Source organism: Mobula hypostoma, chromosome 9 (assembly GCF_963921235.1).
Source record: "Mobula hypostoma chromosome 9, sMobHyp1.1, whole genome shotgun sequence".
NCBI classification, from domain to species: domain Eukaryota; kingdom Metazoa; phylum Chordata; class Chondrichthyes; order Myliobatiformes; family Myliobatidae; genus Mobula; species Mobula hypostoma.
In genome coordinates, this window is record NC_086105.1 from 56,308,052 (window position 1) to 56,326,012 (window position 17,961).

Here is a 17,961-nt window from a genome sequence, read left to right on the forward strand (position 1 = left end):
TAAAACCTAAAATAACACTAACATATAGTAAAAGCAGGAACGATATGATAAATACACAGCCTATATAAAGTAGAAATAATGTATGGACAGTGTAGTTTCACTTACCAGAATTGGGAAGACAGCGAGCACACTGGAAGGTTCACGCATTTTTCTATCATACAATTCTTTGTAAGCACTCAAAACATCCTGCAAACCTGCCCTAAACCTACGAGTCCTTTCAAAATTAAAGTCATACTTTTCTGCAATCATTGCAGCACTGTGAATCATAGTGAAACCCTCACGCAGTTCAAAGTATGGCGGCTTGATGCTGAGAAGCTGAGTGTAGTTCCCGGGGAAGGCTATGGGTAAGCCTAGTAACTTCTAAGGTAGGGACATGTTCGGCACAACTTTGAGGGCCGAAGGGCCTGTATTGTGCTGTAGGTTTTCTATGTTTCTATGTTTAAGAGGTCCATGAACCCCAGATTGAGAACCCCTTCTCCAGAGCCTCAGCACTGTTGAAACTCAAGCACAGTCCTACAGGAATGTCACCCTGATTGGGAGTACATGGAACCTCAATTAGACAATAGCAAATTCATTGACCCAACCTGATAGTATGAGCCTCAATTTCTCCAACTTCTGGTAACTATTCCCCTCCATTCCCCCCCTCTCCCAAAACATCTCCCTTCCCCATTCTGGTGGCCCTTCCATCCCTTCTCTTCTCCTCCCCCCACCCTTATGACCTGTCCACCGCTTCTCTCTGGTTTCCTAATTCCTCCCCTTTCTTCTCTGGTCCAATCTCCTCTACCATCAGATTCCTTCCTTTTCAGTCCTTTACTTCTTCCACTTATCCCCTCCCAGCTTCTCATATCCCTACTCCTCCATTCACACACCTCCCCCCTTACCTGGTCTCACAAGCCTGCCAGCCTGTCCTCCTCCCCTTCCCCCCACCTCCTTATTCTGTCTTCTGCCTCCTTTGTTTCCAGTCCTGACAAAGAGTCTTGGTCCGAAATCTTAACTATTTATTTCCCTTCACAGATGCCGTCCGACTGAGTTCCTTCAGCATTGTGTGTCTTTTGCTCAAGAATTCCGGCATCTACCATTGCCCACTTTCAGCACCCATACAGCAATCCCCTTGCCCCAATACCATAGAAGGTTACAGACCTAATGCTGTGCCCACTGGTCAGTGCAGGTGGCCTGCTGACATGCTGTATGAAGCAGATTGGGAGGCAGATTTTGGTAAGGTGCAAAAATAACAGAGTTGTTATCATGGGTGACTTTAACTTCCCTAATATTGATCGGCACCTGATTAGTTCCAAGGGTTTAGATGGGGCAGAGTTTGTTAAGTGTGTCCAGGACAGATTCCTGTCACAGTATGTGGATAGGCCGACTAGGGGGAATGCCATACTAGATCTAGTACTAGGTAATGAACCGGGTCAGGTCACAGATCTCTCAGTGGGTGAGCTTCTGGGGGGCAGTGACCACTGCTCCCTGGCCTTTAGCATTATCATGGAAAAGGATAGAATCAGAGAGGACAGGAAAATTTTTAATTGGGGAAGGGCAAATTAGGAGGCTATAAGGCTAGAACTTGCGGGTGTGAATTGGGATGATGTTTTTGCAGGGAAATGTACTATGGACATGTGGTCGATGTTTAGAGATCTGTTGCAGGATGTTAGGGATAAATTTGCCCCGGTGAGGAAGATAAAGAGTGGTAGGGTGAAGGAACCATGGGTGACAAGTGAGGTGGAAAATCTAGTCAGGTGGAAGAAGGCAGCATACATAAGGTTTAGGAAGCAAGGATCAGATGGGTCTATTGAGGAATATAGGGAAGCAAGAAAGGAGCTTAAGAAGGGGCTGAAAAGAGCAAGAAGGGGGCATGAGAAGGCCTTGGCGAGTAGGGTAAAGGGAAACCCCAAGGCATTCTTCAATTATGTGAAGAACAAAAGGATGACAGGAGTGAAGGTAGGACCGATTAGAGATAAAGGTGGGAAGATGTGCCTGGAGGCTGTGGAAGTGAGCGAGGTCCTCAATGAATACTTCTCTTCGGTATTCACCAATGAGAGAGAACTTGATGATGGTGAGGACAATATGAGTGAGGTTGATGTTCTGGAGCATGTTGATATTAAGGGAGAGGAGAGGTTGATGTTCTGGAGCATGTTGATATTAAGGGAGAGGAGGTGTTGGGAGTTGCTAAAATACATTAGGACAGATAAGTCTCTGGGGCCTGATGGAATATTCTCCAGGCTGCTCCACGAGGTGAGGGAAGAGATTGCTGAGCCTCTGGCTAGGATCGTTATGTCCTCGTTGTCCACGGGAATGGTACCGGAAGATTGATGGGAGGCGAATGTTGTCCCCTTGTTCAAAAAAGGTAGTAGGGATAGTCTGGGTAATTATAGACCAGTGAGCCTGATGTCTGTGGTGGGAAAGCTGTTGGAAAAGATTCTTAGAGATAGGATCTCCGGGCATTTAGAGAATCATGGTCTGATCAGGGACCATGGCTTTGTGAAGGGCAGATCGTGCCTAACAAGCCTGATAGAGTTCTTTGAGGAGGTGACCAGGCATATAGATGAGGGTAGTGCAGTGGATGTGATCTATATGGATTTTAGTAAGGCATTTGACAAGGTTCCACACGGTAGGCTTATTTAGAAAGTCAGAAGGCATGGGATCCAGGGAAGTTTGGCCAGGTGGATTCAGAATTGGCTTGCCTGCAGAAGGCAGAGGGTCATGGTGGAGGGAGTACATTCAGATTGGAGGATTGTGACTAGTGGTGTCCCACAAGGATCTGTTCTGGGACCTCTACTTTTCGTGATTTTTATTAACGACCTGGATGTGGGGGTAGAAGGGTGGGTTGGCAAGTTTGCAGACGACACAAAGGTTGGTGGTGTTGTAGGTAGTGTAGAGGATTGTCAAAGATTGCAGAGAGACATTGATAGGAGGCAGAAGTGGGCTGAGAAGTGGCAGATGGAGTTCAACCCGGAGACGTGTGAGGTGGTACACTTTGGAAGGACAAACTCCAAGGCAGAGCACAAAGTAAATGGCAGGATACTTGGTAGTGTGGAGGAACAGAGGGATCTGGGGGTACATGTCCACAGATCCCTGAAAGTTGCCTCACAGGTGGATAGGGTAGTAAAGAAAGCTTATGGGGTGTTAGCTTTCATAAGTCGAGGGATAGAGTTTAAGAGTCACGATATAATGATGCAGCTCTATAAAACTCTGGTTAGGCCACACTTGGAGTACTGTGTCCAGTTCTGGTCGCCTCACTATAGGAAGGATGTGGAAGCATTGGAAAGGGTACAAAGGAGATTTACCAGGATGCTGCCTGGTTTAGAGAGTATGCATTATGATCAGAGATTAAGGGAGCTAGGGCTTTACTCTTTGGAGAGAAGGATGTTGAGAGGAGACATGATAGAGGTGTACAAGATAATAAGAGGAATAGATAGAGCGGATAGCCAGCGCCTCTTCCCCAGGGCACCACTGCTGAACACAAGAGGACATGGCTTTAAGGTAAGGGGTGGGAAGTTCAAGGGGGATATTAGAGAAAGGTTTTTTACTCAGAGAATGGTTGGTGCGTGGAATGCACTGCCTGAGTCAGTGGTGGAGGCAGATACACTAGTGAAGTTTAAGAGACTACTAGACAGGTATATGGAGGAACTTAAGGTGGGGGCTTATTTGGGAGGCAGGGTTTGAGGGTCGGCACAACATTGTGGGCCGAAGGGCCTGTACTGTGTTGTACTGTTCTATGTTATGTTTCTATGACTAACACCAGTCCACCCGTCTTATGAAATATTTTTCTGAATCATTAACTCTTTCTCCCCAGAACGGCCGAACATGTCCTGCATCCTCTGCCTTCCTGCCAGCCACAGCCATGAGTGAACACCAGAGCCCAGCACATGGAACCATCTCAGCCCAAATGCACAACACCCATGGACCTTTACGTGGTTGAGCAGCCACCAAGCAGAAGCACAGCCGTCCCAATCTTCACCTGAACCATAGCAAACATCCCATCTCAATGCATGGATGCTTAGTAAGGCAACTGCTCTGCACGTGACAGCAAGAAACTGCAGAGAGTTGTGGACACAGTTCAGCGCGACATGGGATCCAACCTCCTCTCCATGGACTCTGTCTATACTGCCTCAGTAAAGCAGCCAGCATAATCAAAGGCCCAACCCTCCCTGAACGCTCTCTGTTCTCCAGTCTTCCATCAGGCAGAGGACACAAAAGCATGAAAGCAAGCACCATCAGGCTGAAGGACAGCTTCTATGGACTGCTGTAAGATTATTGAACAGTTCCTGAGTGCGATAAGGTGGACTCTTGACCTCATAATCTATCTCATTATAGCCCTGCACATCACTATTTACCTGTACTACACTTTCACTGCAGCTTTTACACCTTATTCTGCATTGTTACTGTTTTAAGTTGTTCTACCTAATGTACCATGTAAAGATTTGATCTGTATGAACAGAATGCAAGACAGGTTTTTCACTGCATCTCAGTACATGTGACAATAATAGATAACAATTCCACCAACTGTACCAAATCCCAGCACCCATGCTTACAACCCCAGTGAAAGTGGAACCACAAACCAACTCCTTAAATGATAGAGCAGTGCAATGGAACTTCACTCAAACAGTTGGAAGAAACACTGAAGAAATATCCTCTGGGCAGAAACCTTAGTTCACGTTATGGTGAGTAGCTTGGTAGCACCACCACGACGGAAGAGGCAAAGCCCCGAAGGATGGATCTGGTTCCAGTGGCAGACAGCAAGGACAGTAGACCTACTCATTGAGGTGTAGAGAAGCAAAATTGATCAGCTGGTTGAGTGTCTTTTCAATAACAACCTTGGACTCATTGTCATGCAGACCAGAGAACTGATGGTGGACTTCAGGAAGGGGAAGTCGGGAGAACACAGACCAATCCCCTTCGAGGGGTTAGTGGTGGAAAGGATGAGCAAGTTGCTGGGTGTCAACATCTCAGTGGATCTATCCTAGACCAAATACATTGATGCAATCATGAAGAATGCCAGCGGCTATACTTCAGGAAGAGTTTGAGGAAATTTGTATTATCACCAAAGGTTCTGGAAAATTTCTACAGATGTACCGTGGAGAGCTTTCCGACTGCATCAGCACTGCTATGGAGGCTCCCGTGGATAGGATTGAAAAAGGTTACAGAGGGTTGTGGACTCAGACAGCTCTATCTTGGGCATGATCCTCTCTACCATTGAGGAATTCTTGAAAAGGTGGTGCCGGGAAAAGGCAGCATCCATCACGAAGGGCCCTCACCATCTGGAACATGCCCCCTTTTCATTACAACCATCAGGGAGGTAGTATAGGAGCTGAAGATCCACACTCAATGCTTTAGGAACAGTTTCTTCCCCTCCATCAAATTTCAGACAGTCCGTGAATTCATTAACTCTACCCCTCTATTCCTCTTTTAAACTACTTATTTTTAATATATCTTAATTTGCTGTAATTTGTTATGCCTGCACTGTACTGCTGGTCCAAGAACAGCAAATTTCACAACTTACATCAGTGACATTCTGATATTCATATTCCACCTGTGGCAGGTACATCTGTCCATGATAACATTGGTCGAGAGACCACCCCACAGGCCCTGGCGAGACCAAGTCCCATCTTCGCACAGAGGACACCCTCTGCCATGATGTGTGGTCTAACACTCATGCCAAGTCATGCTGGATAGATTCAGAACATATCTGGCTCCTCAAAGCCGGGCGTTCGTGAGATACTGCAGACCATCACTTCTGATCTGTAACACCAACTCTTTAACTCACCTACGGCATCAAACCTGGTTCAATGAGCTGGTGCCAAGAGAAGTTTCCTGTGAAAGCATCTCACTCCTCTCAGGTTGTTAAAAAAAACAATTCGCTGCTTCATTTTGTGAGTAAAGGTAATAATTAAGTATCTTTTTATTATGGCTGGGGTTTAAGAAATATTGAGGGGTAGTACTGCATGCCAAGTGCCAATAAAAAAATTTTGCATGTGACAACTTGGGCACTTGTTCATCACCTCTGGCTGGTCCTCAGCATATTACACCAAGCTCAACTATCTTCTGCTGCTTTTGGAGACTTTCCTTCAGTAAACAAAGCCAGAACGGAGGATGTTCACTGATGATTGTATGATAATCAGTTCCATTCACAATCCTTCAACTAATGAGGCAGCCTCCTCCTTCATCCAGCAAGACCTGGAGAGCATTCAGATCCAACTAAAAAAAAACAAAACCCTGGCACCCATGGAAACACCGATCAATCCAAGCCCAGCATCCACTGAACTATACTGGGCCACAACCAAACTGCCCTATAGCCTTGACATCCAAGATTCAAGATGGTGCCAAGCTGTGGTGTCTGTTGAGGTCACAGTTCAGTATTTTTTCACAACAAGAGAAAATCTGCAGATGCTGGAAATCTGAGCAACACACAAAATGCTGGGAGAACTCAGCAGGCCAGGCAGCATCTATGGAAAAAAGTATTGTCAACGTTTTAGGGCCGAGCTCCTTCGTATTTTTTTTAGGTTAGTAGGGATGGTTTTGGATACTGAGAGGGGCGACAGAGTTCAGGTTAGGGTTGTGGGGATTTAGAGGATGGGCTGGAATTTAAACCTCCACTCTGTGTTCAAAGGTCAGTTCAAAGGCGAATGCATGGTCAGATGGGACGTGTGGGGTCCTGTCACTGGCGAGATCAAAGTTCAAGGGCTGATTTTCGTGGTCCTGTCATTAATAAGTCTGAATTCATGGCCTGGAGTTCAGACCCTCAACTAGGATGCTCATTCGTGGTCACCTGCGTCCCGGGTTGATTGGAGGTCTGGAATGAAGTCCAAAGGTCAGTTAGAGGTCAGAGGCCCAGGGTCTGTGAATCCATGAGTCTGCTGGAGGCTGAGGAGGACAGCCTGTCCTGGGGTCAGAAGACTGCGCAAGTGCTTGGGATAGGTGGAGGAATGGGGCTTGTTTTCCTGTTGTTGTTTGTAGAGTTCTGTGCTGCTCTGCCGAAAATTGTGCGCATGCTATCTTTGGCGTCAGAATGCAACACTTGGGGGCTGCCCCCAGTGCATCCTTGGGTGTGTTGGTTGCTAACACAAATGACACATTTCATTCTATGTTTTAACATACACGTGATTAAGGAATCTGAACTTTACCAAGACCCTGGTACAAACAAAAGAAAATCTGCAGATGCTGGAAATCCAAGCAACACACACACACACACACAAAGTGCTGGAGGAACTCAGCAGGCCAGGCAGCATCTATGGAAAAGAGTAAACAGACAACATTTCGGGCTGAGACCCTTCATCAGCACTGGAGAAAAAAAGATGAAAAGTCAGAGTAAGAAGGTGGGGGGAGGGGAGGAAGAAAAACAAGGTGGTAGGTGAACCAGGAGTGGGGAGGAAACAGTGAAGTAAAGAGCTGGGAAGTTGATTGTGAAAGAGGTAAAGGGCTGGAGAAGGGGGAATCTGATAGGAGAGGACAGAAGGCCATGGAGGAAAGGGAAGGGGGAGGAGCACCAGAGGGAGGTGATGGGCTAGGTAAGGAGATAAGATGAGAGGGGGAAATAGGAATGGGAATGGTGAAGGGGAGTCATTGCTGGAAGTTCGAGAAATCAATGTTCATGCCATCAGGCTACCCAGACAGAATAAGGTGTTGCTCCTCCAATCTGAGTGTGGCCTCATCGCGACAGCAAAGCAGGTCATCGACTGACATGTCGGAATGGGAATAAGAGTGGGATTAAAATTGGTGGCCACTGGGAGATCCTGCTTTTTCCTTGCAGATGGAGCATAGGTGCTTGGCAAAGAGGTCTCCCAATCTACGTCGGGTCACCGAGAGCACCGGATACAGTCTATAACCCCAACAAACTCACAGATGAAGTATTGCCTCACCTGGAAGTACTGTTTGGGGCTCTGAATGGTAGATCCTGGTATGCCATCCAAAGCCCACGAAACAATATTGAACATTCCTCCAGCCAGTCATCACCTTCGTCCCAGTCCAGTGTAACACCTAGAACCTGTTGATCAATGCTATCGATAGCTCAGCCCCAGTTGAGAAATACCCTTGCCTCAGAGCTCACAAGTTAATATTGCAACCCCAGTGCCCAATCAAACCACCCTGGTGCAAGAGACATTACCCCAGCAATCGGTTCAAGACCCTTCAGGGGAAAACACTTTACACAGATGTTGCTGGGACTTGAGGATCTGTTACAGAGATAGGTTTTAAATAGGTTAGGACTTTATTCCCTGGAGCACAGGAGAATGAGGGAAGATCTTATAGAGGTATACAAAATTATGAGGGATATAGATAGGTTAAATACACGAAAGCATTTTCCCCTCAGGTTGGGTGAGACCAGAACTAGAGATGACAGGTTGAAGATGAAAAGGTGAAATATTTAAGGGGAACTTGAATTGCCCCCAGAAACTCTGGCCATTGTTGTTCTGCCATCATCCCTGCTTGTGTACCCTTCCAATCAACTTTTGCCAGCTCCTTTTTCATGACTATAATTCCCTTTACTCCACAGTAATATTGATACATCTGACTTTATTTTCTCCCTCTCAAAATGCAGGGTGAATTCTATCATATTATGATCACCATCTCCTAAGGGATCCTTTATCTTAAGCTCCCTAATCATATATGGTTCATTCCATGTGGAGATGCTGTCTGCAGTCAGGATTGGGCAAAAACGGTTCAGGAGTAGCTCCATTATTCATCTCCTGTTGTACCCTGACAGGTCGTCCCCTAAGCCGTATCCAAAGAGGTATATTTGTTGCTGAGAATGGCCCCAGGGCAACCCTGCATTGACTGCTTACTTCCCTTACTTCTCCTGGGGGGTCACCCATCTACTATCCCCTACCTGAAGCCTGAACTCTGGGTGTGATCACCTCAGTAAAAGTCTCATCTATGAGGTTTTCAGCCTCCTGGATGGTCCCAAGTGCATCCGTCTCCAGTTCCTTGACTTTGTCAGTCAGGAGCTGCTGTTGGGCACACTTCCTAGAGACATAGTCATCGAGGAGACTGTTAGGTACTCTGCAGTCCTACATCTTACAGAAAGAGCATTCCACAGCCTTAACTACTATCCTGCTTACACTTGTTATACCGCTGCCTTTAAGTTTAAATTCCAGCCTGCACCTGTTCCCACCCAAGTCTGGCTGCTCCAATGTCCATCCCCCTTGCACCACTTCTTTTCATTGGCACCTGCCAAGTCCTCAAGAGATTGTTATCATTACAGCCAGCTGAAAAGTTCCAAAAAGCTCTGAGTTCTTTTCAAACCTTGTGCTGCCTCACAGATGAATGGCTGATTGCATTGATTGCAGCTTGCCACTCAGAGAGTGGTGAGAGTGTGGAACAAGCAGCCAGTGGAAGTGGTAGATGTGGGTTTGACTGTAATATTGAAGAGAAGTTTGGAGAAGTACATGGAAGGTGGGTGTGTGGAGGGCTAAGTTCCTGGTGTAGATAGATGAAACTAGGCAGAAAACCAAGCCAGCATGGACTAGATAGGCCAATGATCCTGTTTCTGTGCTGCTTGCTCTATGACTTTCCCTACTGGATTGAAGAATGCATTTTATTCCCCACCCCCTCTTGCCCCAAAACCTGAGTATGTTTTCTTCAACTAGTTTATAAAATTTAAATCTAAGGTAATTGAAAGAAGAGGCCCAAGTTTGTAATGAGTGGGTATTACAGCCATAACTAAGTAACTTCATTTACATCCTGTCTCATTGATGCAATGTACTGGGAGAAGGTCTCTAGCCTAAAGTTGAGTAGACAATGCCAATAATTTATCCAACCAGAGTTTTTAAAATAAGTACACCCCTTTAGAACAGAGAGGAGGAGGAGGGATTTCTTTAGCCAGAAGGTGGTGAATTTGTAGAATTCATTACTATAGACCACTGATGAAGTCAAGTCATTGGGTATATTTAAAGCAGAGGTTGATAGGTTCTTGATTAGTAAGGGCACCGAAAGTTATGGGTAGAAGGCAGGAGAATGGGTTTGAGAGGGATAATAATTCAGCCGTGATGGACGGCGGAGTAGACTTGACAGGATGAATTATGCTCCCATGTTTTATGATCTGAACTGAGCTAAGGCTGAGGGTAGCTGAAGGAGCAGAACTGCCAAAGGAAGGACGTGGCTGTTGACTAACAATATGGACAGGAATGACCTGGTCACCAATCCCAAACCGTTAGATAACAGCTGCCAAAGAATCTCGACTTTTAGGAGTTGAGCCAGGAGGAAGAGTCTGGACAATGCACAGCAGATTGAGATTCACAGGATTAGATTCCAATCTTTTGTGCCAAAACCAGGATTGTGGCAATAAAATCTCACCCCTGCACAGCAGTGTGCGTGGGACAATGAACCATCAACACTACCTCCCTAGGTAGTTTTTGCTCTCTTGCACTACTTACTTAATTTTTAAAAATATATTCCTTATTGCAATTCATGATATGTCTTATATATTGCAATGTAAGGCTGCCACAAAACAACAAATTTTATGACATGCTGTATGTTAATGATAATAAACCTGATTCTGATTCACCAGACACATCTGTGATCACATTGATAGATGAACCCATCTACAAATCCCATTGTATGAGCCTAACGCATTACAGTAGCAGCTTCAGCGACAGCGTCCTCTCACCTGTGTCCCACCCAAGACATAGGAGCAGAATTAGGCCATTTAGCCCATCGAGTCTGCTCTGCCATTCAATCATGGCTAATTCCTGTTTTCCTCTCCTCAGACCCACTCCCCGGCCTTCTCCCCATAACCTTTGATGCCGTGTCCAATCATTCTTTGCCATGAACAAGGACACACTTCTGGCTTTACCAAAATCCTGGGGGCTAAGGGCGAACAAGGGCTAACTATTCACTCTGGCCAATATTTTTACTTTAGAAAAAATGGAACAGCTGTTTCTGCCCAATCCTGACTGCAGACAGCATCTCCAGATTCCATTGTCCTCAAGCAGTGAAGTTTCTTCCTCACTCTGTTCATTTGAAACTATCAATAATCAAAACTATGTCATTTGCATCCAAAACGGTGACTTCCTCCCTAATTAGCTTCCATGCAAAAGCTGGCGGCCATTTGAACTTGCCCTTTCCTTCCCCTCATTGGCTGGTCTTGGAGAAAAATATGCTGAACGGACAAAGGTTTCTGTTTAGCTTGCATCACATCTCATCATTAATAAACGTGATTAACAGCCTGCCTGCAAAGGGTAGCCGGAGTCATGGAGTGTTTTACTCCCACACGTGAAGCAGACATAGAAATACTTCCTTTACATACATCAATTATTTATTTTTGAGGCACGACCTTCCAGTGTGATTTGTATTGGACCCTGACTCTGGCACAATGGAACTTTTCTACCCCACCCCTTACCAACACATTCTTAGCCACCGCCACCCCCCCCCCCCCAACTCCCAGTCAGGGCTGGTTTGTCACACTGTTTCTGGTTTGTAAGGTCAGGAATGTTAACCAGGTAAATGATTCCCTTTGCACTATATTTAAAACCTGACAAGGAATTTAACCTCCTGCACTATAATTAGACCTGGGAAAAAATGCAATTCTCTCAAAACCAATGCTATATATATATATCATATACTGCATAATATACACTGTATAATACACACACACACTCACACAGATGACAGACTTGTGGGTACATTACTGCATTGCCTTTGTCAGCAGAACAAAGGGGAAGGGAACAATTGTTCTTCAGGATTTTATATGTAACCATTCAGCCCACACAATGGTTATGCTTGGCAAAAATAGGAATTAGTAAGATTAACGCTTACGGTCCACTAAAGGGTTACATCAAGTACTTCCCCTCTCCCTCTGCTACCCTCAGGCAGTGCCCTTTGCCCAGTCTATGGAGACCTTCAGTACTAGCAGTTCAACATATAACCACAGAGTGGTGCTGCTTGTGGACCAGTGCACCAGACTGCCCACTTTCTAACCCTACTGGGTCTCTGCAAAAATAATCACGAACCCTGACTGATGGTCAGACCTGACGGGACTCCATTTCAACACCAGCCATGACTGAGTGGCCGCCGCTCCGGCTGAGTGGAAAGGCTGATGTGGGGCCTTGCTTCACTTGTAGACCCGATTGCCTTGGGCTGATGCCCGGGATTGGGTTATAATGACATCACAGTCGGTGCGGTGGTCTTCATCTGCTCTTGAGTTTGCAGGAGAAGCCGAGCGAGAGTACAAGTTGGGCACATTCAGACCCCTTTTGCCTTTGACAGCTAGACGAAGAGGACAGTTGCTCTTCAGGGGTTTTGGGAACCTCCTCATCCTCCAGAGGAGACAAGAAAAACGTGAGGGGCAGGCCTGCAACCGAGAACAAAAACACGTGCACTGACACCCACCGCAGCTCTTGGCTTGGCTGAGTTCCAGCTGTTGCTGCAGCTGGAGCAGGAATCAGGAAATTGCAAAACTTGACCTCGCCTCAAATCGTGCCACATTTGTCTCTACACAAGGGGACTGCAACACTTCAGCCAACAGTAATGAACAGTACTCCTGCAATAATCAATTCGCACAATATTCTCAAAGAAGCACTTCACTAGTTCAAAGACAGGCTGCAAACACATGTTTGCATACTAGCCATTTCCTCCAGCTTTACTAGAGACACACTGAACACTTGGAAGTGATTCCACTTGGATGCACTGGGAGAGCATTTTGCTTTTCCATCTGAATCTTGAGGGGGCACAACCTAGTTACTGCTGGAAAAGACCACATTTACTCTTTGGTATAGATGTGATTAAGCACCTTCCTGCCCAGCTTGGCGAGGAAGTTGCAATGAGGGAGAAAAAAGAAAATACAGTTCTTAAGAATGAAAGAGCTTGTGCTTTCTAATTCTTTTTCCCCCCCTCAAGATATTTTTTCTCTGAAGCCAGCCTTCTGAGGCACCGCAGAGAGCAACCTCACCATTCTCTCCCTGCAGCTGACACTAATCTAATAGTTTATTTATAAACCCTGTTTGGTCCTTTCAGCTGACAGTTTAAATTTTATGCAGAAATGTGGCAGGTTAACCCAAGCTGACTTTCTGACAACACTGTTCATTATGAAGATGAATAGTCCCTTTCTGGGCAGACACTTGATTACAAAATGATTTACTTTCAGGCATCTCCATGTTATTAGCAGAGCTCGTTAGTACAGAGATGCCGTGGAGGGTCAGAAAATGAAAGGCAACCTGGTCTGGCTGAACATCCTTGTCACATATTTTAAACTGAAATCAGCTGTTTGTACATTAATTCCAGAATCAGCCCAATCCATCGGAAATATGAGTCATACTTTTCCCAGTGAAGCCACTTCTTGCTTTAATCTCAGGATTAATCAGGCAAAGTTAATTTCAAAGTTGGGCCATTCATTAACAAGTCAGTGTTAAATTTTGATCCACAATGTACAAAGCTCAAGCTGCAGATCATATGGTGCTCGCTTCCACGTTGTCAAGGGGCCAGTGGAAGAGTGTTTAAAAACACATTGGCCTTGTTGTCAGGGAGTGACCCCAAAATTAAGTCAGGTGAGTTCCTAAAGACATTTGAGCAGAGGAGGGAGAGCAGCAGCTCATCCCCAGGCTCCCTCCCAAGGCACAGAGGAACAAGAAAGAAACACTTGCATTAATATAGTGCTTTTCAGGAGTTAAGGGCTATTTATCTATTTTCAGAGGTCACTGCAGAAATGCGTGCGCAGGAAAATCCCACAAAATAACACGTGGAAACAATAATCAAGTTTTTTGTTGCAATGTGCTGGTTGAGGGGTAGATGGATTCTACTTGTCTTGATCCAGCTATTCAGTGTTAATCAATTTTTTTATATTTAGCCCAGAGAGGTCAGTTTAACAGCTGAGCTATAAAATGGTGCCTCCAACTGTACAGCCCCCCATCAGTCCAGTGGCCTAGAATCCATGGACCATCTGTTGGAAATTACCCTGACTGGACCCTTCTGAAGGGGAACAAGAGGGGGAACTTCTTCACTCAGAGGGTGGTGAGAGTGTGGAGTGTGGAGGATGCAGGTTGGATTTCAACATTTAAGAGAAGTTTGGATAAGTACTTGTACTTGGGTGGGAGGGGCATGGAGGGCTACGGCCCAGGTGCAGGTCAGTGCGATGATGTAGAGTAACAGTTTGTCACAGACTAGATGGGCCAAAGGGCCTGTTTCTGAGTTGTAATGTTCTATGACTGTTACTGGCAGATCTACCTCTCCCTCGCCTGGGACCAGGATGTGACAGGGAGGAGAAAGCCACACATTACACTTTACCAAGTGTTCTTTGCTACGACTAGTTGGCCACTGAGATCTACAGAACTGCTACAAGATCTTGGTACAACCTCTTCCTACCACCTTCTGATTTGGTTGCTTTAAACCGCTACCAATTTTCTACAGATGCGTTAGCGGCTGGTATGGAGGGGCCAATGTTTAGTCATGGGCACCCAGGGCAGACCCTCTACTCAGTTCTATCAGGAGGCGGCACGGGAGCCCGATGACACACACTCAGCATTTTAGAAAGAGCTTCTCTCCGTCCATCAGACCATGAATACAATCTCACTTTTGCGCTACTTTGTTATATTTCTGATGATAGCTTACAGTAATTTTACGTCTTGCGCTGCACTGCTGCCACAAAACAAATTTCTCCACCCGGTCACTGAAAATAAACCTCGATTCTGATCTTCAAGGGTGTCTTGATTGTCTTTCACGCTCCCACGTTAAGGAGATGACCTTTGAAACGAAGCGTGCTGCTGATAGCGCTCCGAACGGCTCAGCAAGATTTACTCAGCTGCTCCGCGTCGTACAAACGGCGTCGACTTTTCCATCCCTCGGCGATCGGCCGCGGGCAACGGCGCTCGAGCCCGTCCGGAGACGGCGGGGGGTCAGAGCTGCCGCAAAGATACCGGTCATTCGGAACTGTCGCAAAGTTTGCTGAGGACAGGGACTTTTGGCTGGTCACCGCAAAACGCAGAGCCTCTTTGCACCGGACATACACAGAGAGCACTAACCAGCACCAGAAGGCGGTGGACAAACCCGCAACCACCCGGGAAGCAAAAGGGCAAATAATTAAAACTTCCAATGAGAAGCATTTAACTTGAGCTGAATGAATAGCCACTGAAGAGTTCCGGTAAATTCTTTACCTTGTAATCCAGCTCTAATTTTAAACCAGTAAAGTGGGATCTATAACTAGAATGTGGAGCTACAAGTTAGAATTATTATCCAGTACCCACGGTCAGCAAAACAGTATCATTGAGAAAGATCTTTCATTGCATAAAATTTCAAAGTGTTTCAGTGGCTTGAGGTAGTGCTCAAATCTTCTTTTAAACAATCCGTTAGAGGGGGAAAAACTTCTAAAATCTTGAAGCTAATAGTTTTGGAATATAAAACTGTTTCATAGTTGAAGCTGCAGGATCCTACAGGCTCTTGTGCGTATTTGGAAGAAAGCTTTATTACATTAGCTTTCCAGTAGAGGACCTATGTGCTTGCTTCGTTGGCATTGTTTCATGAATCTCAATCCTTTACCCCCCAACCCCCCCAAACAAAAATCACTCCTTTTGTGATTACTACAAATCACAGGCCAAAAGCATGAAGTACCCTTGTTACAAGGACTAACATGATGTCAAAGTATGAAATTAATTAGATTGCTAATCCTTTTAGGCTTTTCTGACAAGACAGTTGCAATGGAAATCACAACGGTTCCTCCCAGTCAATTAAACACTGCTGAAGAAAAATTGGATTTAATCTTTGCATGGAAGAAACTAATTGTTGTGTTACTGCAGACGCAGGGCAGCACAGCTGGGGAAAGCTACCTCCTTAAAGGAAATATACACATTCTTCAAAAGCAAACAGGATTTGACACCGACCTTAAAATCTTCCGCACAAACACATCCTTAGAGTAATTCTCCAAGATCTGCGGTGCTTAGAAAAACCCATCTGTACCAGCGCAGTTTGTAGTTTTGAATTGCTCTGACCTATTCTATTGGGACAACGAGGAGATTTCTATCTGTAAGCTCCAGACTTTGCCAATTTAAGCCTGCAGTGTGTTTTTGAAAGCCCCTGGACAGACAGCTTGATAAATGGTCGGTGTTTAAGTTGACACTCTCCTGGCGGGAGTAAATATTGTGAAGGAGAAAGGGCTTGATAAATATTCTATCGCCCGTTGCAAGGTCCACTCACGTCAGGGATCAACACCATGTTATATCAGTTGAAGCTGACTAACTAATTCCAAATATATCCCAGTGGCTTGTCAGAGAAACAGAAAGGAGAATTGAAAAATGAGCCAGTATAGGAAAGCGAGAGAGAAATTCAGTTCCCTCCATACATGGGAGTGGGAAAAGAGCTGTAGCGCTGGTAACGGCATGGGGGCTAGAAGCCTTGACACCTACAGCTTGGGATAATAGAAACAGCCAGCGCTCAGTGGAAAATGACCAGTTGTCACCCAAGTGACAGACAACAGCTGCTTACACATCTGGAGTCTGGTTCAGTCCAACTCTAGACGCACTTTCACAGACAAAAAAAACTTCATCAGCACCTTTTGCCGTAGACTTTAACAAATCCGAACGCAAACTGTTCGAGTACAGAATGGGCGCCACGGTGGGGGCGGGTGCTTTTTAAAAAATCAGAGCGGTGCTGAGAAGTTCAACTTTAAATCAACGCAAATGCATCGCCTGTTAGTGCATTCCTTTGCAGCTCGGTTCCAGCGAGAACAGATTAATGTTTTCTTAAAGAGGCACAGCCAAAGGAAGTTTAATAACACCAGTGGATAATGTGATTGTATACCTCAGCACAGGCGAAAACCCACCTGAAACTTTTACCATTAAATCCATGCCGGTGGCAGCAACAAGTATCTAAGGGGACGCCCCTTTTACACTCAACCCTGTGACACAGACAGTACCATTATGTCTGTGAAGACTTAAATGACAACAAACCCAGGGGAGACTGACATACCGCCGCAACACCACTCTCCGTGAAGGGCAGTAACAACTGGCATAACTCGCAAACACTCGTTTTCAACAAACTTCTCATCCTGGCGAGATTATGAGTAAAAAGTCACAATTGGAGAAACTCCGTCTTACCCTCGTCAAGACGGCAATAAACCGGGCGGGGAAGAGAGAGACGAGAAAGTCCAGTGAGAAAATCCCTTTTAGATCAGACGCGGTCGCATTGGGTGCGAGGGGCTGCTAGCTCGGGAGTGGTTGAGTCGCCTCGTCCCCTCCTCGGAGAAGGCAGGCGCTATCAGCGGGCTGTGTCCAGGGACATGTCCCGAGTGTTGGGAGGCTTGGACTGAGCTCAGGCTGAAGTCCCAGCTCCCTCCCTAATGGTCCAGGGTTTGCCAAAAGACTGAAATTACATTAACTCCAGCCACAGCCCATTGGTTGAAACACCAGTTTGTGTGTGTGTGTGTGTATGTGTGTGTGTGTGGGGGGGGGGGGCGGCGGAGAGGCTGAGATGCCCAGCGAGAAGTAAAACCCGGAGCGGATCCTTAAGATAGGAATGGACTGCAACCAGCACCACCACCACCCCGGGTTGTCGCTGCTCAGCTCTGCCCCGCGGAAACGACCAATTGCAATGTCACCAGAGTCGTTCATGTCCAGCAGCACCCAGCACTTATTCATCCTCCTGGGCGCTGCCCGAACCAACCCTGCTGTCAGCTGCAGTAAGTGATATTAAACTCACCCCTCAGTGACAGGCACCTGTCAACGACTGCTGGATAAATATTTTCCCAACCATCCATTAGTTCCAGATCTCTGAGTTTTTTAAAACCTAAACGATGTGGGCTTTGTATGCAGGGACTGTGTTTAATTGCCCACCTCTAGCTATCCCTGAGGAGGAGGTGGTGAGATTTAGGTTTAGTTAAGTTTATTGCCATATACACCAGGGAGCAATGACTTTGCTTGTTGGTGTGAGGCTCAAAGAATGCACAGTGTGCATGGCCATAATGAATACAGTGACCAGCTGGATGGAAGAGAACAGAGCAAACTGAGGCAGTGCAGAAAGGAATGCAGATGACGTGAAGGTTGACGG

At 46.0% G+C, this 17,961-nt stretch overlaps 1 protein-coding gene across 2 annotated transcripts in view; it reads right to left on the reverse strand.

The window, feature by feature from the left end:
- The window catches only part of prickle1b (prickle homolog 1b), a 172,142-nt gene extending 154,900 nt beyond the window's left edge, over positions 1 to 17,242 (reverse strand). For both annotated transcript variants that reach the window (XM_063058345.1, XM_063058342.1), the window contains exon 1: positions 17,013 to 17,242. The gene's annotated coding sequence lies outside the window, so the exon portion shown is untranslated. The remainder of the gene's footprint in view (positions 1 to 17,012) is intronic.
- Positions 17,243 to 17,961: the final 719 nt, after the last annotated feature.